Source organism: Macrotis lagotis, chromosome X, assembly GCF_037893015.1.
Source record: "Macrotis lagotis isolate mMagLag1 chromosome X, bilby.v1.9.chrom.fasta, whole genome shotgun sequence".
Classification (NCBI taxonomy): domain Eukaryota; kingdom Metazoa; phylum Chordata; class Mammalia; order Peramelemorphia; family Peramelidae; genus Macrotis; species Macrotis lagotis.
The window spans coordinates 249,093,966-249,120,721 of NC_133666.1; the positions used below are offsets into that span (position 1 = coordinate 249,093,966).

At 34.3% G+C, this 26,756-nt stretch overlaps 1 protein-coding gene across 4 annotated transcripts in view; it reads right to left on the reverse strand.

Annotated features, from left to right (window-relative positions):
• LHFPL2 (LHFPL tetraspan subfamily member 2) overlaps positions 1-26,756 on the reverse strand; it is a 231,397-nt gene that overhangs the window by 107,696 nt on the left and 96,945 nt on the right. For 3 of the 4 annotated variants that reach the window (XM_074208392.1, XM_074208394.1, XM_074208393.1), the window contains exon 4: positions 6,954-7,017. The exons of the other annotated variant lie outside the window; for it this stretch is intronic. The gene's annotated coding sequence lies outside the window, so the exon portion shown is untranslated. The remainder of the gene's footprint in view (positions 1-6,953; positions 7,018-26,756) is intronic. 4 annotated transcript variants of the gene reach the window in all.

Genomic DNA, 26,756 nt, shown 5'->3' on the forward strand with positions numbered 1-26,756 from the left:
ATTAGAGGTCACCTAGTCTAGTATATCAGACTTAAATAGAAATGGGGGGGCCACTAAACTATATATATATATATATATATATATGTACATATATATATACATATATATATGTATATATGGATACCTGCAGGCAATATATTGCCAATATTATCTTAAGTTCTACTTTTTTTTTTTTTTTAGGTTTTTGCAAGGCAAACGGGGTTAAGTGGCTTGCCCAAGGCCACACAGCTATTATTAAGTGTCTGAGACTGGATTTGAGCCCAGGTACTCCTGACTCCAGGGCCAGTGCTTTATCCACTATGCCACCTAGCTGCCCCAGTTCTACTCTATTTTTATCTATTTTGAGAAATATTTCCTCAATTACATTTTAATCTAGTTCTGGATGCACTTGGGTGTGTTGCTGCCCAGATATGTGCTTGACATCTCTGATTAAATCCAACCCTCTACATTTTTTTTTTTAGGTTTTTACAAGGCAAATGGGGTTAAGTGGCTTGCCCAAGGCCATACAGCTAGGTAATTATTAAATGTCTGAGGCCGGATTTGAACTCAGTTACTCCTGACTCCAGGGCCAGTGCTCTATCCACTGCTCCAACTAGCTGCCCCCTCCACCTAGCTGCCCCCTCCAACCCTCTATATTTACAGAAGAAATATACCAGTTTAGTTATTTTTTTCTTCCCATAACATTTTCTTTGGGAGGGGGGTAGAGGCTAACAGGGTTAAATGACTTGCCCAGGGTTACACAGCTAGAAAGTGTCTGATGTCAGATCTGACAGGTCCTTCTGATTCCAGGTGCTCTATCTACCATGTCACCTAGCTACCCTACCTATAGCATTTTAAAGTAAAGTTATGACTGAAGAGTAGATACAAGGAGGCAGTATGGATGGAACAATTAGCTAGGCTTTATGAAAATTCAAGAGCTTACATTTGTACCTATTCAAAAAAGTAATAAAAAAGATAAAAGGGCCATCTAAAATGCTTCTAAATCACATACTACTAAATTACAATGAGTAAATTTGATCCTCTCCAAAAAAATGCCTTAAGCTTGATGATACAAATGAACACTAAACTTCAGTCTTAACTTTCAGAACTTCATTTTATATTTCAAAAAACCAACATCATCCATATTACAATCAATGCCATTTTTTTTAGGATTTTGCAAAGGCAAATGGGGTTAAGCGGCTTGCCCAAGGCCACACAGCTAGGTCATTATCAAGTGTCTGAGACCAGATTTGAACCCAGGTACTCCTGACTCCAGGACCAGTGCTTTAATCCACTGTGCCACACAGCTACCCACATATTACAATCAATAGGTAGGTCCTTTGTATAAGCACTCTTTTCTCGTAGGAAAATATATTGTTAAAAAACCTTTAACAGTTTGTGTCCAGAGACTGCTTCTCTGTGCAAGGCAATTGCAAAGAAAACAATATCATCTATGTCATTCTTTAGTTAACACATCATTATAAGATTTGACACTGGAGCTCTTCTCACGCAGAAATATTGCTTGCACATTTTTGGAAGGAACCCACAGGACTAGTTACATCAGGAGCATTTAATTTCCTTTGCCTAGTAATACATTAGTCTTTTGGCACTGAGTAGGCATAAGGATAACAAAATATTTATTGTCCCTATCACAGTTACTGTGAAAGGATTTAAACAAGGCGAAGGTCTGAATATAAAGTTAAAGTAGCAGAATTTATAGTAAATATTAATTGCATTACAGCTTGACAATGTCTCATGGATGTAGCTTTTATAATGATTGGATTAAATAACTGTCCTGTACTTGCTATATCAGTATAGTACAATATGTCAGTATAGAAACAATCCTCTGGTTTTCTTGGCACTATGGTTCCTGAAAGAACTCCATGATGTACTGTTGGTGATTAAATAGTCATTTTCCCTTGAATGAGAGTTTCTGAGCTGATCATATCTGCTACAAATAAAATCTCAATATAGGGTGCAAGGTATTTACTGCAAGTATCACAAAGTGAAAGATCTGACAGTTTTCAGAACTAGACTATCCTCATAACTGAGGTTAAGCTTTTCAGAGGGTAAAAGTATCGATTGAAGAATTGTGCATAAACCTACATCACTCAAAATTCAGCAAGTGGTCATTAGCATTGAAGATAGATTCAAGACAAGTAGGTATACTTCAAATAAAAATCTGGAAAAGGTGAAAAATGTGACAAAGCATTAATGATATATTATAGGATTCATGAAATAACTAAATTCAAATGTATTATAAATATACATAAAACTTATATACAAATATGTACCTATATTTATATAGTGTCTACTCTAAGTTTAGAAGTATTAAGAACTGGATCTATGATTTCACTGCCACAAGAATTTCATTTACTGTTATTGATCAGCACATATCAACTTACAGTCTAAAGATACCTGTCTAATACCATTACTAGGACTGTATTCTAAAGAGATCAAAGAAAAAGGAAAAGGACCTATTTATACAAATAACATTTACAGCAGTTCAATTTGTGGGAGGAAAGAATTGAAAATTAAGGGTATACCCATTAAGGGGAGAATGACTTAACTAATTGTGGTATTGTATTATATAAAGATATATAAATACTATTGTGCTACATAAGAAATGACAAGTGAGGGGTGGCTAGGTGGCGCAGTGGATAGAGCACTGGCCCTGGAGTCAGGAGTACCTGAGTTCAAATCCGGTCTCAGATACTTAATAATTACCTAGCTGTGTGGCCTTGGGCAAGCCGCTTAACCCCATTTACCTTGCAAAAAAAAACCTAAAAAAAGAAAAGAAATGACAAGTGGGATGCTTTCAGAAAAACCAGGAATGACTTATATGAATGGATGCAATGTGAAGTGAGCAGAACCAAGAGAATATAGTACCAGCAATATTGTAAGGTCAAGTGTAAATGACTTAGCTATTCTCAGCAATGTCTCAAGACAATTCAAAAGGACTACTGACGAAAAATACTATCCACTTCCAGAGAAAGAAGGCTGGAGTCTGAATGCAAATCAAAGTATGTTTTTTTAAAAAAAATGTTTTTTGTTTTTTTTTCTCATTTGGCTAATATGGAAATATAGTTTGCATGACTGTATGCATATAATTTACAGCAAATTGGACTTCTTAAGGAGGGAAGGAAAGGAGAAAGAAAATTTGGAATTAAAATTTATTTAAATTAATGTTAAAATTATTTTTACATATAATTGAAAATATAGTGTATATAAGTGGGCATGTATATGTGGGTAGACATATCTATAAATAAATGTGTTATATGTATGTACACACACACATATAAAAGAGAGAGACAGACAGACAGCTGCCTAAAACACTAATGGTTTTTTTTTAACTTGAATTAATTGATTAAACATGAGCAACAGCTTTTATGTTAGACTTATTTCTGGGTTAAGTTCTGAACCAAGAAGCTATGTACTTCACTCATCTTTAATTCTTCAAAGTACTTGCAAATAATACATTTTGAATAATTCACAAATTATATATTTCTATTCAAAGATCTCATGATGCTTTATAAGCACTAATTATTCTTATGACTCACACTCTTATTATGATGATCTGCCAATAGAGGAATGAAGATCTGTTTCAGCTCTGATTTGCTCAAGATTAGACAATATGCCAGAGGTAAAACTGAGAAAAGAAAGTAGCGTGACGGGTTTCCAGATGAATGCTCTACTGATTACATCTAAGAAGCAGTTTGATTTAGTTCTGTAGTACTGGATAGCTAGGTAGCTCAGTAAATAAAGTGTCAGGCCTGGAGTCAGAAAGACCTGAGTTCAAAATCTAGACACAAACACTCACTGGCTATGTGATCCTGGGCAAGTCACTCATCTGTGAAATGAACTGGAGAAGGAAATGGCAAACCATTCTAATATATCTTTGCCAAGAAAAACCCAAATGGGATCATAAAAAGTTGGACAAGTCTGAACAACAACAGTAAATCTAGAGTAAGGAAGAGATAGGTTCAAATCTTGTCTGACATTTACCAGCTAGATTGTAGTAAAGTCTTAACCTCTTGTTCTCAGTTTTTTCATCTATAAAATAGGGATAATACAATCACCTGCATCTACTTAACAATTGTTTCAAGGAACAAATGAGATATTTTTGTAAACCATTGTGTAATCCTTAGATTTATACACAAATATCAACTAAAATTATTATTATTACCATATTTATCAATTTAAATGTAGCTAACCAGGGCCTGTAGAGAAAAAGTTACTTTCACTATACAGATATTATCATTCTATACCAATTCTTGACTGGCCAAAGTGTGACTCAAAATCTAAATTGCTAATTATTTCAGATTTTAATTTTGACAAAACTAAAAATAACAAAACAATTTTTTTTGAGCCTGAGCATTTACCTCTTTTTGGGTGAGTGATATAATTTGATTTATATCAATTTTACTGATTTGAAACTTATTAAGCTAAAGGCAGAGACCGAGTCAGAGTTACTTTTTTTGCTTAGCAAAATCTTTCTTCATCAATAGTTCAAATTAATAAAATAACTGAGATTTCAGAAGAGTGGTTTGGATTTCTAACATTGAGATGTACTCATTTATATGATAATTTCAAATTATTCTTATTTATTCATCGAAATAAGTAAAAACCCATAAGAGTTCACTTTCTTATTTTGAGTTATAGCACATAATTGAATGCAATAATATTACTTTTATCTATAAATACTCATTAAATCATACTTTACTTCCCTCTAGTCAGTATGAATTGAAGTTTAAATGTTAAGAAAGTTAAGAAAGAAACAAATCAGGCTGATGTTGAAAAAAAAATCCAAGTAAGAAACAAGAGAACTGAGAAGTTGGAGTATTTAATTTTCTCTGTATGCTATAGTTCTCATTATTTTGGCACTAAGCAAACATGAGGATAGCAAAATATTTACTCTGCATATAACAAGTGTGTCTTAAAGGCCCATCAATTACTATAAAAGGGCTGTGCAGAGAGAGGGGTAGAGGTCATGGGAGAATATAGTTTCAGTCCTGAAGTGTTTGAGCAAAATGGAGGAGGTCAATAACATGTCGAATGATCCTCCACCCTAATCATCTTCAAACTCAAATCTGTTGATATAAGTATAAAAACAAAACTCCACAGCAGATTAATCTAAATGGTTTAATGAACACTATAAGAAGAACAAATTACCATTTTCAATGGAGCAATTTAATAACAAAAAGTTTATATCCTCCCATTGTCCCAAGTCACAAATCATTTCTATGTAACAAGCTCATTAATTCCTGGTTCTCTTCTTAACCCTGTAATTCCTGCCTATATCTTCAACTTAGAGCTGACCAAAATTCTCCACAGAAACTTAACCCCCACCTCATTCCAAAACATTTTGTGGAATGGAGCCTTTCCCACAGTGATCTACAACTTGGGCCAAGAGGATCCTTTGGAAAAATAACTTTTCTCAGTCTTGATTTCCATAAATATATAAGCAGTAGACTAGTAAAACCAACTGGGCTTAATCCAAAATGCTATGTTGGTTGATCCATTCAAGCTCTTGCCTAGTCAATTCTTTTGAAAGAGTTGTCATTAAGTAGCAAAACTAAAAAAAATTGAATTTGCCCTTTCTATTTTTTTCTTTATTACTCTTTGGTGATAAAAGAGTCTGAGGGTCAATAGTTAGTGGGGGATGAAATTAAGGGAGTGAAATGTCCAAGACTAGAAAGGTGATAGTCCCAATAGACTTTGCTCTGCTCAGACCATATTTGGAAGACTGGGTGCTATCAGATTTTTGGAGGGACATTGATAAGCTACAGAGCATCCAGAGGAAGGCAACCAGGTAGTGAAAAGCCTTGAGGTCATACAATTTAGGAAGAAATGGGGTACAAGGGAAGAGATTAGAGGCTTTAGAACCAGAGAGACTGTTCCATATTATGTGATTTTGGACAGATCAGTTACCCCCTCAGTTTCTTTATCTGTATTATGAGAGGGTTAAACTAGATGCCTCAAAGTTTCCTTCAAGCTCTACATCTATGATCTAATATCAGGATCAGTTGAAGGAACCACCCTCAGATAGTTAAACTAGAAAGGGAAGGGAGATGTTTTCAAGTATTTAAAGAACTGTCATGTGAGCAGCTAGATGGCACAGTAAATAGAATATCAGGCCTAGAGTAAGGAAGACTCAATTCTGGCCTCAGATATTTATTTGTCAGCTCATTTAAGCCTGTCTACCTCTGTTTCCTCATATGTAAAAAGAACTGAAGAAGGAAATGGCAAACCATTTTAGTACCTTAGTCAAGAAAACCCCAGAGTCATGAAAAGTTAGATAAGATTGAAACAATGGACAAAAAAATATGAAAGAGGGATTTGACTTGATTTGATCTCAGAGAGCAAAGTGAGAAGTGAGAGGAAGAAATTGGAAAGGTGCCAATTTTACAAGATAAGGAAAAGTATTTCACAATCAGACCTCTCCAAAATGGAATGGTAGATCTTAGGAGATGGTGAGTTCTCCCATGTTGGAGGTCTTTGAACAAAGGCTCAATGATCACTTGGGTTCGCTCTGATGTGGTTGGACAACATGGCCCCTAGCATCCCTTCCAACTTAGATTCTGTGATTTTCATGACTAGGCAAGAAAAATGGTGAGTGTACCTGAATTTTCAGTATACCTTAAAAATGATGAAAAACAAAACAAAACACACAAAAAACTTTTGAAGTATCAAAGTAGAATATGATAGAACAGAATGCCATTGTGATAGGGTGATTAAAGATTAAGAGTAACATTAAGTTTTATTTGGGCAGCAACACATGGTTTCTTGCATCCCACCAAAGCCTCTTAATACAAATAGCCCTAATTTTTAAAAAGATTGGTCTTTATTCTGCAAGAGTCAGAATTGATGGAAATTAGCATCTATCTCTTACATAAATTAATCTGCTCTACAAAATGTAAACATTTTGCAAAGCACTAACAACAGCTAAAGAAAATGGAATTTCATTGACTCACCTATTAAAATCCCACTGAAATATCAAGAAGTCTTGGTGAATAGCTTCAGAAAAAAAAGTGACACCTGGAGAAACAAATTAAATGAAACATAAGGAATTTGTCTTGGATCCCCAAACAGTAACCACACAATGATTACATCCAGTTCCAGCACCAAGAGTAACAAACTTGGATTCTTGGGCTCCTCAGAGTAGTACCTTCATTACCATAGAACTGCTCCTTCATTGAAACACTGACCTACTTCTCCAGGGTGCCAAACCACTGATAGACTGGGAATAATAAAACAGGGCTAGGAAGAATGTGTAACCCATTAAACATGCACCAAATTATATACTTTCCCTTCTCCTCCAAAACTAACTTCAAAATATAATTTTTGTCCTCGAGGTCACTTTGTGAGCAGATGGGAAAGATTCAAATGGATGAAAAAGTAAATTTAAAAAATAAGGAACTAAATTGTATATGATATAAAATCAAGAAAACATTTATTAAAACCTATTATGGACCAGATACTATAACAATAATCCTGACAATTATTTTTTATTATCTTTTCATTTAAATTTGCTAATTTTAATAAAAAAAATAAATTTGCTACTTTTTTCAAATGTTGCCCAAGGACAACATGATAAGCCTTGACTTATACAGGCTACAGGCAAAAAATGCAAAAATGCTGAAAGGGTAAGAACAAAAACTCAAAACTGTTGATTTGTCTAAAAATGTTAAGACAGAAGCAAAGATCCTAGTCAATCTTTAGAAAACTTCAGAAAACTGTATGCTCAATTTGCTTTCTTAAAAGAAGGGGGGGGGGGAAATCACAATTAGGAAAAATACTAAATAAAATGCTGATAAATAACACGTTTTTATTTAAATGAGACAGGGAATAGTTTCACTACTATTAAATGAAATTCCATCAACCCTGATCTTTCTGTTTGCTAAATAGTCAGAGAAAGAAAAAAGAAAGAGCATTGAATTTCATCTAAGAGAATTTGAGTTCAAATCTTAGTTTTGCCATTTAAATTTAAATGCTCAAAGTTTTTTATTTAAGCTCTCAGTTGCCTCATTTGCAGAATGAGAGGATTATGAGTCTGAGACCTTATAATATATGATCCTATACATCTATGTTTCTTAAGCCCAAACCAGTTTAAAATAAAACAAATCAGTTCTTTGCAAACATAAAAGTTTATTTCTTCATTTTAAGATTATTCCTGATTGAATAAAGACCATGATAGTTTAGTCAGATACATTAAGATTTATCTTAGTCTTGTCAGCTACATATCAGATATTAAGATTTGTGGAACAAGAAATATTTGAGTAATGATGGAAATTCTATTACCTCCCAGAGTGAAGACCAAAAATCAACAGCTAAAAATTTTAACAGCTTTGGTTTTACATTGTAGATCATTATAGTAAAGAAGGAGAAATCTCATCTCATCCACCCCTCCCCCCTTTCTTTTGCAAGGCAATGGTGTTAAGTGACTTGTCCAAGGTCAAATAGCTAGGTAATTATTAAATGTCTGAGGCCAAATTTAGACTCAGGTCCTCCTGACTCCAGGGCTGGTGCTATAATCTACTGCGCCACCAAGCTGCCCCCCCCCCCCACTTAAATATACCATGGAACTTATAAGTGAAAGATTATTTAATACCAATTAATGTTAGTACTCAAAAGTTGTTCTTTATTTTGGTGTCTGTGGCATGAGTTTTAACAGAAATATCCAGAGAAAAATATTGCTATTTAGATTGATGACTCCCTAATCTTCTGAAATCAATTTAATTAGTTGCCAAACAGAAAGCTACTAAACAAGTCATCAGGGTTCCCTTCAGAAAAAGTAGGAGCTCCAAAGGAGGTATTAAATTACAGAATTAATTCTCTCTTATGATAGTTTCAAGAAAATTTATTTTTTAAAAATGTTCTTTCAAAGCCAATTACTAGATAAAGCTCAGCATCAATTCCTTTTAAATTGTAAACTTCTTGAGTGCAGGACCTGTAACAATCTATCTTTTGTAACCCTAGTACCTAGCTCAAAGCACGCTATACAAATTAGTCATTTTATAAATATCTATTGAATTGACTTGTTCATACTTTTATTTTTCCTATTAATGGAAAATTGTTATCTGAAAAATATCATTGAAATAAGCCATTAGAAGTTTCCGAATGGCCACTGTAAAGAGAATTCTTGATCCTTTTGGTCTTTGTTTTCTGACCCCTGAAAATGAAATGGCTTACAAAAACAAATGAAACTTTTCAGTGTTAAAAACTGAAGATAAAAATTTTGCAGTCTTAAAAATACACACTCACACAACCCTTGATGATGAAATAAATACCACACTCATTATTGTCCTGGAGTTGAATTCAGCATCACTCTGACCACTATTTGTTCCAAACTCTCACTGGCTCTAAAAATAAATGTAACTGAAACGTAGAGAATGACTACTTTCTGGAACAAGTCACACTGTCATGCCTGGGTGTTCTGATGATGAAAACATCAATTCAATTCAATAAGCATTCATCAAAATTTCATTATGCCTGGAAGTAGATTGTCCATGATCTGTCCATCATCCTTTCCCCTAAGATTTTATAAATAAGCTTACATTCTAAAACAGTTTCCCTTGGCTGCCCTACCTCAGATTAGCAGAGGTCAAATGTTTGGTATGCTTGTTATGGCATCTATTTTCTTCTGGGTAAAATTGTTGTAATTAGTGTCAATATCCTTTCCTCTACCATTTGTCATTATTTGATGTCAGGAAGTTGTTTAAATGAGTCAAGCTGTATTGTTTTAATTGAATGCTATTTTTTTCTTATTTTTGTTCTTTTATGTTTAGATCAATTTTGTTCTTGTTCAATCATTTTAGTTGTATCTGATTTTTGTGACCCCATTTGGAGTTTTCCTGACAAAAATGTGGAGCAATTTACTATTTCCTTCTCCAGTTCATTTTATAGAAGAGGAAACTGAGTTAAGTGACTTGTCCATGGTCACACATTTCCACTCAGATATTTCTGATTCCAAGTACAGTGCTCTATCCAATGTGCCATCTAGCTGCATTATTAATTTGGACCATTCATCTAACAAGTGGTTTGACTACATACTAACCATTTATATTGAAATGGTTCCTATATCAATAATGTTATGTTCTGATTGTGAAAATATATATAAATTTCAATGTTTGGTAATATTATTTGCTACTTACCACATCTTGGACCCTCCAGTTATTTTATTTAAGAAAATGCTAAAAACAGAAATATGAGGCTTCTTTGTAGTTTACAAGTCTTTGTCCTCTCTAATTCTGATCTCATGAATCATATTTTCCAACTTTATTTTTTTTAAATCATTCTTCCCTATGGCTATCTTTGTATTAAATTCACTGACTTCCAAAGTATATGCTGATTTAATTGGGAAGGCCATATGCTCTTTGTAAAATGTCTCTTACTTTATCCTGTACAGCAAATGTTAGTAAATAAGTTGCAATTATTTTCCTAATGATATTGTAAATATCATGAGTATTGTCATGAAATGACAAAATATCAAATAAAATTGCTTCTTATTGGCTTAGGCTACATAAATAAATTCACCTTGACCAATTTTTTTATTTCTCTAAGGAGAATATGTGAAATAATCTTCTAACTGTAACTTCTTTCTTCATTTCAAAATTGTAAAAGGAGATATAATTCAGATTCTCTTAGTGATTTTCAATTTATTAGTAATTGGATAAGAACCTCAAATTTTAAGTTGAAAAGGTTTAATGTTTTTAGGTGGTATAAAAATTATGCAATTATTAGCATATTGTGCCCCATTTTTTAACCATGCTTCTATCCACAAAAATAGGATGGGTGAACAGAACAGTGAGGATTATTTTGTATTTTTTTTTGTTTTGAGGAAAGAATTCATTTGCTATTATTGTTGTTCAGTCAGTGCAGTCGTGTCTGACTTTTTGTGAACTCCTTTTTGGAAATTTTCTTGGCAAAGATAGGGGAATGATTTTCCATTTTCTTCTCTAGCTCATTTTACAGATAAGGGACTGAGGCAAAGAAGGTTACGTGACTTGTCCAGGGTCACACAGTGTCTATGATCTGTCTCTAAGCTTAATGCTCTATCCACTGTGCCATTTAGTTGTCCCAAAGAATTCATTACCAAAGGGTGAACTAATTGTGATGAACCTCCTTGTATTATATTAGCCTGGACTTTGGAAAATAAAGAATAGGTTATCTAAGAATAATCTACATACACATGTCTCTTTGATAAAAATATTAGAAAAAATCAAGCAAGCTTTCACAGCAACATTCTAAAGCTAAGACTTTACTCAAAGCTTTCCTATTATCACAGAATCTGCTAGAGCTTGATTTTTACTGGTATACTCTTTGAGAATCCAGGGTCACTTCACAACACATTTAAATATGTATGTGTCCATAATTGTAATATACTCAGGACCAGGAACATCTGGTTTAGAAAGTCCTTCTACTGATATAGATGGGCAACTAATATTCTGATTATTAAAAGGTTGCTGTGTGTAGAGGTATGAATATATATATATATATATATATATAAATGGATGAATGTACAAATACATACATGCATACACATATGAAATCACTTGAATGTTAATAATTCCTACATGGATATGCATGTGTATATATAGAAACACAAATGTGTACATGTGTATATATATGTGTGTGTTTGTGTGTATGTGTGTGTGTGTGTATCCAAACCTCTGACTTAATCAATGTGGATAACAATTAGTTTACAATTTAGCAGATATTCTAAATTAAAATCATTGAGATTTATTTTTAAAAGTTAATTTTTTCTTTACTTTCTAATTAATTTTCTCTCCATATATATATATATGTATATTTAACTTATATTTACCCAAATCCATTAAAAAAATTTATTAAGTACCTGCTATTTGTAAGTCACTCTGCAACATGAACAGGAAGAGAAAACTAAGGTGAAACATGAAAACTTTCTTTCCAAATTTATATAGAGATATATATAGCCTTTCTAGTTCTAATGGATTAATTGCTAACATTTACTAATAACCAACTGTGAAAAACTCTGGTTATATAGACACAAACCGGTTATAAAGACACAACAGTCCCTGTTGTCAAGATGAATACATTCTCTTGAAGGGTTTATTTGTCTTCTGTTGGTTTGGAAAACTATACTAGCAGAGGGTGGGTGGCTATCATTTAGGGATACAGCAGAAGTGACTCTACACGGTGGGAGAGGTTGGGGCAGCATTCTCTGCCAATACCAGCATTCTCTGAGTCTTAGACTATTGACATAGTTCATTGCTCTCCATCACTGTCTAGATTCTATAAAGAGGGTCTTTGAATTGACTGATGAGATGACCATCAAACATTTGTTCCCAGAATCAAAGAACAGGTTTAGAAATGGTTGAGATGATTTCTAAAAAATGCACCAAATAGGAAAAATATACTGAGATCTAAAATTTTCAAAATTTTCACCATTTTTCTTCAACTACCCCAGCCCAATAGGTACTCAATACTTTCCAGAGATTGAACACCTAAAATATTGTCTTTAACACCAGACTAGGAATCTGCCTTGAACTAACAAAATAAATAAAAATACAATTAAAGCATAGAGACTGTTAATATGTGATTTTCTAAGTCAAAATTCATCTGTAGGACAGCTTAAAAGTCCCCTTTCTCTTTGAGTTTGATATCATTGGTCATCACCAACCAGATTAACTAGATAATTATCCAATCCCTATTAATCTTTTTTCTTTTTTTCTTTTTTTACAAGGCAATGAGATTAAGTGACTTGACCAAGGTCCCACAGCTAGGTAACTATTAAGTGTCTGAGGCTAGATCTGAACTCAGGTACTCCTGACTCCAGGATCAGTGCTGTATCCACTGTGCCACCTAACTGCCCCCCTTTATTTAATTTTAAGCTATATAATACACATTTCTGTGCAAATAATTATTAGCCAAGGGGACCAAAAATATCAACACACCCATTTCTAAAGAGTTTAAATTGAAACTATATTATACTGCAGGACAGATGTTGTTATTAAAGATTTGAAGGAGATAACATGTGCACATCAGGTTTCTTAAATTTTTCTAATAAGCAGAAAGACAATAGCAAGTTGTCCAAACCTGCTCTTAACCTCTGTGAGAACTCATGAGACTTTCCTTGAACTTTCACCCTTAGACGTGTTTTTGGGGGGTAGGAGGTAAAGGGAGGGTGAAGAATCTGTTTACCATGGTTATAAAGCAATCACCATGATTTATTCATCTGGATAAAATTTACTAAAATAATTCCTAAACACAAGGAAGCATTTGATATATTGTGAAAGCCTGGGTTACTCTTTAGGAAAAAGAAATTTTTTTTTTCAAACTCAAGCAACTCAATTAAGAAACTATCAGAAATTTAAATTTATAGATACAATAGCATATTTTGACCATGTTTTTGCCAATTCCTACAGTTAAATCAAATCTCCTCTTGCAAATGATACTGCAAGGAGAACAATCATTTTTATGGTTTCTATTTGATTCATTCAGTAGTCACAATTGTCCCTTGCACTTTGGAAATTTGGAGCCACCTAAATGAAGGATCACAAAATTTTGTAAGACACTTTCCTGTACGAGCAGGGGAGAATTCTGGAAAAATCAGAAAATACACTCTTCAGCAATCAGTGTAGGGAATTCTGGATGGGGATCAATAACCTTAAGCAACTCCAAGGAAGAAAAGCATCAGGCAGGAAAAGGGGGGGGTCCCTTGGAGGGGTCAGGAGAAGAACATGGAGAAGGTAGGGGAAGAAGTAAAGGAGGCCAATAAGGAAGACCAGAGTAGGGAGTTTTGCTATTGTAATTGTTGCACCTAAAAACATTTTTTCCCCTCTCTTTTAAATAAGGGTGTGACCTTAATGCATAAATGACTATTATGAATCTCTCTGAACACCAACAATGCATTTGCATTAAATAGAGTAGAAGCAAATAAGGTATTCCTCAAATGATGGACCCTCTATGTTTGACAGACAAACAAGTAAACATATGCAGACTGGCTAGTGTGTGCCATGGAAAATATAGGTGGCACCAGTAAATAATACCCTTGATTGAAAGTGTTGACAACTTTTCTTCCAGATTGACATCTATTAACTAGCAGTCTGCTTTCCAAATCTGCGACTAAACTTTAAGTAGTTACAGGCCTATGTGTCTAAGGCCAGATGCTGAGATAAACCTAAGAACAAAAGAAGTCTAATTAATAAAAAGACATTTCAAATGGGTAATGAAATTATCTGGAACAAACTGTGTGAAGTGAGTGGAAACTACCCCCGTCATTGAGAAGATCTGTGGGAACTAGTTTTGACTAATGTTTCATAATATTTCTTGCAATAATAATAACTCCAAAGCAGGAGATCTTAACATTTTTTTATATCATAGAAACTTTTGGCAGTCTATTGAAGCCTCCAGACCTCTTTTTCTCAGAACGTTTTTAAATGAATAAAATAAAATGCATAGGTTTGAACTTGAATACGAATAAAAATAAATAAAATTTTATTTGAAATGAAAGTTATCAAAATTGAAAAAAAAGTTCACTGACTCCAGGTTAATGATCTCTGCTCTAACATATATATATGTATATATATATATATATATGTATATATGAATTTTGTATTAAATTCCTGAGTCTGGATTTGAACTCAGGTCCCCTGACTCCAGGGCCGATGCTCTATCTACTGCATTACTTAGCTGCCCTTACTCAAACACATTCTTGATAATTTTAAGAAGACATGGATTTTATGCATCTAGTAAAATTTTTAATTCAAGCTTCACCTAATTTAATTCAAGTTTCACTTAATTCAAAGTGAAGAAAGTATAATGATATTATATATACAACATTATTCTGGTATGATAGCAGAAGTAATCAATTCAAGATTCACTAGTTAATTATATAGCTACAGCCAGTCATTTGAGTAAGCTTCAGTTTCTTCACCTATAAAATGTAAGAACAACCTGTAGTTTTCTTCTAAAAGCCCACCCCTGGTGCCTCACTGAAGCATGGTAGTTAACACAGGGGCTTTGGAAGATAGAGCATAAACTCTGCAAGTTCCTGTCGTGTTAGAGAAAATTCAAGCAGAGTCGTGGCAACGGGATATGTCTGTTTTCTGACAACTGGCTTTGCCAAATACAGAGGAACTCATCATCAGTGAGGTTAGCCCATAGCTGATAGAATTCTTTGACAACGGCAAAGACATTCTTTGACAGAACATTCTTGTCTTCCTGTGTTTCTTTGTTTGTCTGTCAAATTTAGATGGTCCATCCTCTGACAATGACCATATTTGCTTGTTTTTTGTGATGCAAATGCATTATTGGTACTCAGAAAGATTTATGACAGTCACTAATGCATTAAGGTTGTACCCTTATCGATAAGAGAAAAAAATGTTTTTAGGTGCAATTATCCCAAATAGAAAAATAATGGAAAATGTTTCAGCAGTAGAATCCTGAAGTGAGGTCTAAATATTTGCTTTGTTTTGGCAAAACCCATTGACTTCATCAGAGAAATAACAGTACTCCCTCTAGTATATCATGATGTATTTATCTCATCTACTGTGGATCGGGCACCTGGAATATGTAAGGGCTTACTCCAGAATAGTTTTTTGAGAAAAGATTCTGCTGTCATTGGCAGATATTGCAAGGAAGCAATAATACTGAATAAAAATTACCCTGCAAAACCAGAATGCATATTTATAAACCATTAAAAAGTCTGAATTCCACTAAAAAATAAGAGTAAATGAACCCACAAAATCAATACTAAAGCCAAAACTTTGTATGGGACTTTAATAACAAGGTGATTATTCCTGTTCATAATATGCATAAAGGTATCACCTAAAATAAAATCTATTTAATTTAGAAGAAAATCATAACATGTCAAAGGTTGGTTATTTCTTCTTCAGGAGTGAGGACAAAAATGTCTTCTTTTCATCAAGCTTTTAGTCATTATAGTTATAGTGTTGGCTGACTGAAAACCAGCAATCTCTCTGCTTTGTGTGGCTCAGCATAAAAAGGAATTTTTATAAACTCATTATGAGTAGCTGGGAAGCCAGACTTGTTTTCTTTGAGTTTTTCAAAAACTAGTTGTTACAGCTCCTATTATCATCAAGTCTTTGAAGGACAAAAGGAAGGGAGAAGTGGGCAGGAATGGGCATGGAATCCAGCAAGGAGGACATGTCCGGGAGAAAATTTTAAGAAGAAAGCTCTAAAATAATTCCCACAAAACTGTCCCTTCTCAATGCCTTCTCTGCTAGAAGGCAGCAAGTGGATAGAGTGATGGGCCAGGAGTCAGAAAAATCTGAGTTCAAATCAAACCTCAGTCTCTAACTAACTGGATAAGTGATTTAATCTGAGTGCCTCAGTTTCCCCAAAAGTGAAATGGAGATAATAACAGCACCAACAAGGTAGGGCTGGTACTTAGTAGGTGCTAGATAAATGTGTATTCCCTTCCCTTCCCTCATACCATTAATTTTGGTTGATTTCAATGTTAAACATGTGCTTCTCCACCAAGAAGCATTGATACCAGTAGCATATTTTTCAAACTATCTTTTAGACCTAGGAGAGTGAATTACAAAGTTGGAGACCAAGAAAAGGTGATCCATAAGGAATGACTTTTATTTACCCAAATAGTTCATTTTATTCCTATAACACTGCTGGGTTTGAATTCCAGAATTAAAACATATTAAAGAATAATATATAGCTTTGGACAGGTCACTTTAAGTTCTCTGAATATTAGTTTCTTTCTCTGTAACAGAGAATGAATGAATACTTCATGTACCTATCTCATCAGGCTGTTATAAAGATCCATTTAGATAATGTGTTACACACTTAGAAAATTAAACACCCTTTAACCTCTTTGGGTCTATTTTTCTTATCTGCAAAACTGGAATAATTTTGCTTCCTGGGCTGTTTTGAGGATTAGATGAAATTGTGGACATAAAATGATTTGTAAATACAAATACACTAGATAAATGTGAATTATTTTTATTTTACTCATTTAAGATAATTTTTTCTAGGTCAAAGATCTTAGTTGTAGGCTTTATTTATTGAATGAAAAGCAATATTTTTCATTATTTATGTGGGATGATAACAATAATGATAATGATAATGGTAGCTATCATTTATATAGCACTTACTAGGTGAGCTAGATAGCTCAGTGGATAAAATGTTGAACTTGGATTCAAAAGAACTTGTGAACAAATCCAGCTTCAGACACTTACTAAGCTATAGGACCCTGGACAAGTAACTTTTTCTTGCCTCAATTTCCTCATCTGTAAAATGAGTTGAAGAAAGAAGTGGCAAACTATTGCAATACCTCTGCCAAGAAAACTTCAAATTGGTATCATAAAGAATGTAGAATGACTCAATAACAACAATCACATGTATAGGGACAGTGCTGAAGGGCTTTACAATCATCTCATTACATCATCTCAAAAAACTTGGAAAAGAGGTGCTATTACCACCATCATTTTACAGATGAGGACACTGAGGCAAACAGAGGTTAAGTTACTTGTTCAGGGTCACACAGTAAATGTCTGAGCCTGGACCAGAAGAAAAGAAAAGCAGAAAGCAAAGAGCAAAATTGCACCAAGTGAGTTTCATAATGACCAAATTAATCCTAAAGAGGTACATTAGCATGAATGGTCCTCTCACTGAAAATGGGTTTTTAAATCCAGTGTTGAAAGGAAGGAGGAAAGTTTTCTGTCACAAAATAAGGGCATCAGAGAAAGAAAAGTGGGATTTTGAGTTAAATTTAGAAGACATTGAAGTTAAATTTAAAGGTTTATTTTCAAGAGAGAAAATCACTGGTTGCCTTTTAAGTCTGCAATTAACTTTAGTTTAACTAAAAAGCTACCCAAAAATAAATGAAGTAAAGAAGACTGTGCTCTAACCTCTAGAACTTAGGAAAATGATTTTGGACAAGTTCCTTGACCTTTCTGGGAGTCAGTTTACTCCTCTGTGTAATGAAAAATCAAAGTTGCATGATTGTGGAGTAACATTGCAATTCAAAAATTCAATACTTCTAAAATTTTATAGCTACCAAGACCCAGGATGCCACATACATGTGTGCACACACATATGTGGGGATTAAAGAAATGAAAGAAACATATTTAGAAAATATATTTTAATTTTGCAGAAAGATTATTTTGCATCATGCAGCAGCAAAGAACTCAACAGAAGTGAATCTTAGGGAAAAAATCCTGATGTAGTTTTCTTTTACAGTTTTAAATAGTGTACACACATTCTTACTTTAGACTAAGGACTGTCTGAGAATTTTTACTCTAGACTTTTTAATTTTTCATAATAGAAGAGAAAATATAAATAATTCTAATTGCTTTACTGGGCAAAGATGACATATCTTCCTAAGACCTCCCACATTACTGCCCTTAAGATATAAGAGAAAACACTCCATGCTAAAGAATCAAGAGAAAATCTCCATGCTTAATTAATACCATAACTCTTTATTTATACAGCATCATTCTCCAAGGAAATCTGAGGCACTGGATTCATGTTATTCTTTTCCAAATAATTTTTGTAAGATCCTGTGTGGGATTCTTTTTCAGATGAGAATCAGGTGTTTCAATTTTACTGAATTTCAAAATAGGACTTATTTGTATAACACAAGAACAAAATCAGAAAGAAATTACAACTGTAGGCAAAAAAGGACTTTAAAAGTATTTCTTAAAATGATTTCAGATTTCTCTCAACACCTATTCTCTCCTTAGGCAAGAGAAAAGGGTACTGTCCTATTGAAGAACCATAGAAACATCACATACATTTCAGGCTGTAAGATAGTTTAATTGACTTTTTTTTAGATGGAAGAAACCCTCATTTGTTTTTTAAAAATTATTTTAAATTTTAATTAATACTATTGTCATTGTTAGACACAGCATGACATATTGGAAAATACTAACCTTTACATCTCAGAGACTGGGTTAGTCTTGCCTTTGGCATACATGTATGGCCTGTGGAGCCCTGCATTAAGTGACTTAGCCTCCCAATGGTCCAGATTACATATTTTCTAAATTAATAAATTTTTTTGGTTTATTTATTTTATATTAATATAAAAATCTTATGAGAGTAAACATAACCCCACCCCATCAAGAAGATAAGAAACCTCAAGAATACTGAGAGAGAGAGGAAAAAAATGTACTTCAGTCTATGTTCAGATTCCAATGGCTCTATCTCTGGGATGCGTTGCCTTCTTCATCATAAGTCCACTAAAAAAGCTGCTTCAATATTTTCCCCACAGTTGCTATTTCTAGCTGTATTTCTCTCTACACTATTCCTCCCCACTCTCATTTATTCCATTCCCTCTCTCTTTTCACCCAGTCTCTTCTCAGAAGGGTGTTGTATCTGAGTACCCTTTCCCACAATCTTCCCTCTCTTCTATTACCGATTCCCCACTTCCCTCCTCTTATTCCCCCTTATCCCATGCTTTCTTCTCATTTTTTCTCTAGGGTAAGATAGATTTCTATACTCTATTAAGTGTGCATGTTATTTCCTCTCTGAGTCATTTCTATTGAGAATGAAGGCTCACTCATTCCCCCTCACCTTCCCCTGTTCCACTCCATTGAAAAAGTTTTTTCTTGAATCTTATGTGAAATATCTTAGCCCCTTCTTCCTCTCCTTTCTCTTCCTCCCAGTATTTTCCTTTATCACCCATTGACTCCATCTTTTTACTATATTATACCATTATATTCAGCTCCTTCCTGTGCCTTGTCCACATATGCTCCTTCTAACAGCTCTTACAAATGAGAAAGTTCATATGAGTTATCAGTATCTTCTTCCCTTGCAGGAATACAAACAGTTCAAGTTTATTAAGTTCCTCATAGTTAGTCCTTCTTGTCTGCCCCCTCTATGGTTCACCAGAGTCCTGTACTTGAAGATCAAACTTTCTGTCCAGCTCTGGTTGTCAATAGGGAAGTTTGAAAGTCCCCTGTTTCTTTGAAAGTCCATCTTTTCCCCAGAAAGAGGATGTTCAGTTTTGTTGGGATTCTTGGTTGTAAACCAAGATCTTTTGCTTTCCGGAATATCATATTCCAATCCCTTATGAGACCTTAATGTAGATGTTGCCAGAACCTGTGTAATCCTGACTATAGAACCTTGGTAGTTGAATTATTTGTTTCTGGCAGCTTTTAGTATTTTCTCTTTTACTTGTGAGTTTTGGAATGTGACTATAATATTCCTGGAAGTTTTTCTTTTGGGATCTCTTTCAGGAGGTGATCAGTGAATTCCCTCAATTTCTATTTTACCCTCTGCTTCTAGGATCTCAGGGCAATTTTGCTGTATTATTTCTTGCAAAATGAAGTCTAGGCTCTTTTCCTGATGATGACTTTCAGGTAGTTCAATAATTTTTAAATTATCTCTTCTGGATCTGTTTTTGTGGTCAGTTGTTTTTCCAATGAGATATTTCACATTTTCTTCTAATTTTCTGTTTTTTGGAATAGTTTTATTTCTTCCTGATTTCTTGCAAAGTCATCAGCTTCCTTTAGTTCCATTATGCATTTGAAGGAGTTATTTTCTTCAGAGAGCTTTTTTTATCTCCTTTTCCAGCTGGCCAATTCTGCTTTTTAAGGCATTCTTCTCTTTGTTTGCCTTTTGTGTGGCTTTTTCCATTTGGTCTAAACTGGTTTTTAATATATGATATTTCCAGTATTTTTTTATATTTCTTTCACCAAGCTGCTGATTTGGTTTTAATGATTTATCTGCATCACTCTCATTTCTCCTCCCAATTTTTCCTCTACTTCCCTTAATTGCTTTTCAAATCTTTTTTTGAGCTCATTCATAGCCTGAGCTCATTTTCTATTTCTCTTGGAGGTTTGGATATAGAAGCTTCGATTTTGTCATCTTCTGAATCTTCCATGGGACCAGAGTAATCTTCTATGGTCAGATTCTTCTTTTTCTTTTGCTTGCTCATTTCTGCAGCCTAAGATTTATTGCATTTCCAAGGCTTTGGGGGTTTTTGAACACCCTATTGGGAACTTAATTCCTCAAAGATCTCATAAGAGGCTCTGACTGCTTTCTTGCCTGTGCTTTGATATGTGGATGACCACAGGCCCTTCCCTTTGCCCTGGAGCTGTGAGAAGGTTCCCTGCTTGGCTATCATAGTATGGAGGCCCAAACTGCAACCTGGATCTGAGTGTGGGCAAACAACAGAGCCCTGTCCCAGGGAGAGCGGAAAGATTTCTGCAGTCTTCCCTGACCCCCTTACCATCTGTGGGATGCACTCTAGATGGGTAGACTGGCTTCCCCAATTCCCACTACAGGTTCTCACTGCAGGGCTGCTCTGAGGATGGTGCATGCTCTGCACTTTCTCTGGTATGGCAGAGTTCTCTCATCACCCCTTCAAACTGTTCCTGGTGCTGTGCTGCGCTGTGACTGTGGCTTTTTTTTCAACCCCCAGTCCCGGTGAAACAGTGCATTCTTGCGGAACTTCTAAATTGTCTTGGACTGGGAAATTGTATCACTCAGTCTTTCTGTAGGTTCTGCCCCTCTAAATTTTGACTAGAGTCATAATTTGACAGCTTTTGGAGTTTTGGGGGGAATGATTTTCTGGGAATTCCTGCCTTCATGCTGCCATCTTGGCTCCATCCCTCAAGTTAATAAATTGCAAAACAGTTGACAATTAGTAAAAGTTTCACTGATCTTTTTTATTAAAGTTAATAGATTTCAACTACAGTCTATCTTTAATATACTATATTATATATATATATATATTTGTATATTATTTGTATATATATTTGTATATCTTAGATATGAAAATGGTATTACTAATCCATTATCACTAGGGCTTATAGTTTGTGTTATTTTCCTTTATTAATGGATATAATCCATCCCTTCATACTCTAGACAGATATTTTCCTCTCTAGGGAGTTCACTAATTCCAGGGAAATTTCAGGTCCAATTAGACTACTATCATGCTATAAGAAATGATGAGTTTTATGATCTTAGAAAAACACAGATAGACTCGCATGAAATAATGAAGAGTGAAATAAGCAGAACTAAGAAAATATTGCATACAGTAACTGCAATATTGTTTTAAGAACATCTTTGAACAATCATATTTTGACTATTATAAATAACCATATTAACTACAAATGACATTAACTGCTTCCAGAGAAAGAACTGATAAATAGATATATAGAATAGTTTTACACACACAGATATATATTTTATATACACACATATATGTATATATATACATATCTATCTATCTATCTATCTATCTATCTATCTATCTATCTATCTATCTAGATATACATAATACATTGTGTAGCCCAGAGGGGTAGGACACAAGGGAAGGAAAAAAAGAAATTTACAGGATAACTTTACTATATATTTAAAAGGAATAGCAAATTGCACATAACAGATTTGCAGTTTCATGTGCAGTCATCTTTTTTTATTAAACTATGATACAGAAATGCTTTTGATTCTATGAATATTCTATTTTAATAATTTATTTTATTTATTATAAATTATAATTACATAGTAATATGAAAAAGAAATCTCAGATCCAGGTTCTAACTTTATCTTATTCATCCTTTTTAGCCCCATCTACAAATGCCAATTTTCCCCCCCTCCCATGAACTCCCCAAACTTTCTACTTGTAAGTTTCTTGAACTCAGGACTGTTATTCCTTTCTATATTTCTCCAATGCTCACACTTCTCTGCAAAATACTTTGCACATAGTGGAAGCTTTAATGAGAACTTACTGAATGAATCATTCTTCATATGACCATCAGTACACATTTTGAAGAGATGTCTGGGGTTAGAAATGCAGTCCATGGTGATGGATCATAGTGAAGCCCATATGGGGACTGAACCCATGACCTTGACCTCATTAAAACTATGCTCAAAACAACTGGAGTTAACTGGCCACAGAGTCTCTAACCATATACTTCCAACATATTTTATAAGTAGAAACACAACAAAAACAAAAGGACTGAATATAGTTTCCCTTAGTAGGAAGATTTTTAAAAATTTTATGAATAGCTAAAACATTTAGCAGTAAGTTCAATTATACTCAGTGGAAAACAACCTACAGCTAGTTTAGTTGTTTTAGCTTTATTTTGTCCCATCAAATTCATTCTGCCTCAATGAAATATCTGAAAAAAAAAAGAAATGTTTTCCTCAGAACCTTAGTTTTGGTCTCTTTGCTTTTGTTCCCCTATTACTGAAGCTTACCCAGAAATAAAATAATTCTTCCTTAGAAAGCTCTTATGTTTCCACTCCACACTGCTAACACAAGTCCATTATCCATTCATTCAATAAACATTTCACCTTGCTCAATACTCCCTATTTATCACTTCAACTGGAAAGCAGGTAGAAAGAAAAATGAGATAGAAATAAAATATTTTATTTATTTGCATGAATTTTTTATGCTTGATAGTAAGGCATTAAAAACATCAGAGTAACCATTCTGTTTTTCCCTTAAAAGAAAAGTCAAACTGAGAATGTAATAATACATTTCAGGTTCTAGGTCCCTAGAACTTGACTTAGTAATCTGGGTCAGTCAGAGTTATCAACTATTTGAATATATAAGTGAACCAGAGAGGAATTAATCAGTTAGTATAAATTCCTATAAAAACAAACAAGCAGAAAAATAGGGTACTTAAAAAATCCCACCCAAACCATAAAGTTATCTTTCATACATTCCCAGCAAAAAATTAAAAAGACCTTATTTGGACCTCTTATATACCTGCCTCTTGGGTACCTCCCACAGCTTCCCATCTCTAGACCTACTTGCTCTTCTTACAGGTGCCTACAAGCCCATAAAGTGATATCTCTTTGAGGTCATCCAGAGGAAGGGAAACCGGTTTGCCAATATGTGGTAGGAGTTAAAAGTTGTATTTGATTTTGCAGATGGAGTAGTTTGCTCCAGGGACACTGGGAATTCAACAGCCACTGAGAAATATGTTAACTGTGGTTTTGCTCACCACAAAGAACCTTTTCTTTGGTTTTTTAATTTTTGTCATACTAGGCTCACATTGGAGCCAGACTATTTTAAATAGTGCTGTAGACAATCCTTTTTGAATTTTTCAGAGGTAACATTTTTCCCTCAGTATTGCAACCAATGTCTTTGCATTTTGTAGAGCATTTAATATCAGCAATTTCATCATTGCTAATGTAGTATTTCTTTCATGCATAATTCTTTGGAATTATTATTTTTAATATATTTAATGCATATCTCTATATTACCCCAAATACTATCTGTTTTTTTGGTTGGCTTTTAGTTTTGTTTTGTGGTGTGGGGCCAGGGGTGGGGTTAGCCACAACAGCTGCATCTTCTGATGAGGTCTAATTTCACAACTCCTAAATGACGACTTCTTTTTATTCCTCCCTCCTAATCATACCACAGTTTTTTTTTAGGTTTTTGCAAGGTAGTGGGGTTAAGTGGCTTGCCCAAGTTCATACAGCTAGGTAATTATTTGGTGTCTGAGGCCAGATTTGAATTCAGGTACTCCTGACTCCAGGGCCAGTGCTCTATCCACTGCATAGTTTTTGAAGGCATTATTGTTAGATGTGACAACTGAGAGATATATTCTCCTCTAGAAGTTGAGGACATATATTAAGAAATTAAAGGCTAGCTAAAAAGATCATGAAGACCAAGTCTCCATTAAAATGTCCATTCTTAGAGATGAGCATTTGTTTTATTTTTTAGTATCCACCCCATGCCAGCATAGTTCTTGATAAATTGTAGGTACATAATAAGTAAATACTTGTTGCTTGCTTATTACTAATGACTGGGAGTCTGAATTTGTAAATTTTTAAAAGGAAGAAAATCTTTCTCTCTTCCTCCCTTTCTCTTTCTTTGTCCTTTCTTAAATTGTCTGCAGAACAACATGCTATGAAGGGAGTCTTCAGGAGATTGCCCATAGCCTTCTGGAATTTTTCAATGAAACTTGAAGGGGATGTTTACCTGACCCCAAATGTTATCCTAATGGAAACTCTGTTTTTAATTCTTTGAAATCTTCTCTTTCCCTTTTCTTGTAATGCCCGCTGGGAAAGAAAGCAAAGTACAGCTGTTGGCTTGACCTCAAATGGCAAAGACCGAGATAATCGAGGTCTAATAGTTTCTCAAGAACACAGACAAAACCATAAAGGTATTCTTTTCCTTCTGGAGTGGTTCATTTTTTCTGAAGGATTGATGAAAAAGGAAGAAACATCAACCAATTTTGTTGGTAAAGGAGAAAATTGTGAACAAATGGAAGAAGAAATGAGTTATAAACCTACTTTTAAAAAGAAATCAAGGAATATTAAGATCTGTTAAGTGAATGTATTGGAAGATGTGAAGGGGTGTTCATAATAACTCATCTTTTCAATGGATATTTACTGCCAATTAGAGATTCCAGGTAAGAATGTCAGAGTGGCACAGAGTGACTTGGGAGCTGAACAGTATAATCTGAGTAGACTGGACACAGGTGGCTTCTGCCATGTTTTATATCAAGTGGTGGCTCAATAAAAGAAGTATATTAGTACCAAGCTTCTGGAAGCTTCTACAATGGATCTTTTCCTAAAGTCACCTTGTACAGTCTGCCCAGGCAACCTCATCTAGAGATACCTGAGACAGAAGTTACAAATTTACTTTCCTTCTAAGAAGCAAAGTGATCTAAATATCCTCATAATGTCACAGGATATTGGAGCTACAGGAGATCTTCAAGGCCATCTAGCCAACACCATTTTCTTTTTTTCATTTTATTTTTTCCAGTTACAAGTAAAGATATTTTCAACATTCGTTTTTGTAAGGTTTTGAGTTCCACATTTTTCTACCTCCCTCCCTCCCTTCCCATGATCTCATTTAATCTGATATAAGTTATAGATGTACAATCATGTTTAATATGTTTTCACATTAGTCACATTGCAAAAGAAGAATCAGAACAAAAAGGAAAACCATAACAAGAAAAAGAACACAAAATAAAATTTAAAAAGTGAATATCATATGTTTTGGTCTGCAATCAGTTTCCAAAGTTTTTTTTTTCCCCTCTGGATGTGGATGATATATTCTCTCACAAGTCTTTTAGAAATGTCTTTGTTCATTGTATTGCTTAAAAGAGCTATATCTATCATAGTTATCACAGAATGTTGCTTTTAATGTGTACAACAGTCTCTGGTGCTGCTCATTTCATTCAGCATCAGTTTATGTACGTCTTTCCAGGTTTTTTTGAAATCCACCTGCTCATGATTTCTTTTTTTGGGTTTGTTTTTTTTTTTAGGATTTTGCAAGGCAAATGGGGTTAAGTGGCTTGCCAAAGGCCACACAGCTAGGTAATTATTAAGTGTCTGAGCCCAGATTTGAACCCAGGTACTCCTGACTCCAGGGCTGGTGCTTTATCCACTGTGCCACCTAGCTGCCCCTTCATGATTTCTTATATATAACAATAGTATTCCATCATATTCATACCACAATTTGTTCAGTCATTCCTTAATTGATGAACATTCCCTCAATTTCCAATTCTTTGCCACCACAAAAAGATCTGCTATAAAAATTTTTGTACATGTGTCTTTCTCCCTTTTTTATGATCATTTTAGAATACAGACCTAGCAGTGGTAATGCTGGATTAAAAGGTATACACAGTTTTATACCTTTTGGGACATAGTTCCAAATTGATTTCCAGAATGGTTGGATCAGTTCACAACACCACCAACAATGCAATAGTTTCATTTTCTAAATGAGGAATCTGAGACTCAGAGAAGTTAAGGGATTTGTGCAAGGTCACATGGTCTCCTATCAAAACTTCTGGTTGTTCTAGGAAATATCTCTCAAGGATCATTCAGGAACAGCTTGACTCTCCTGTCCC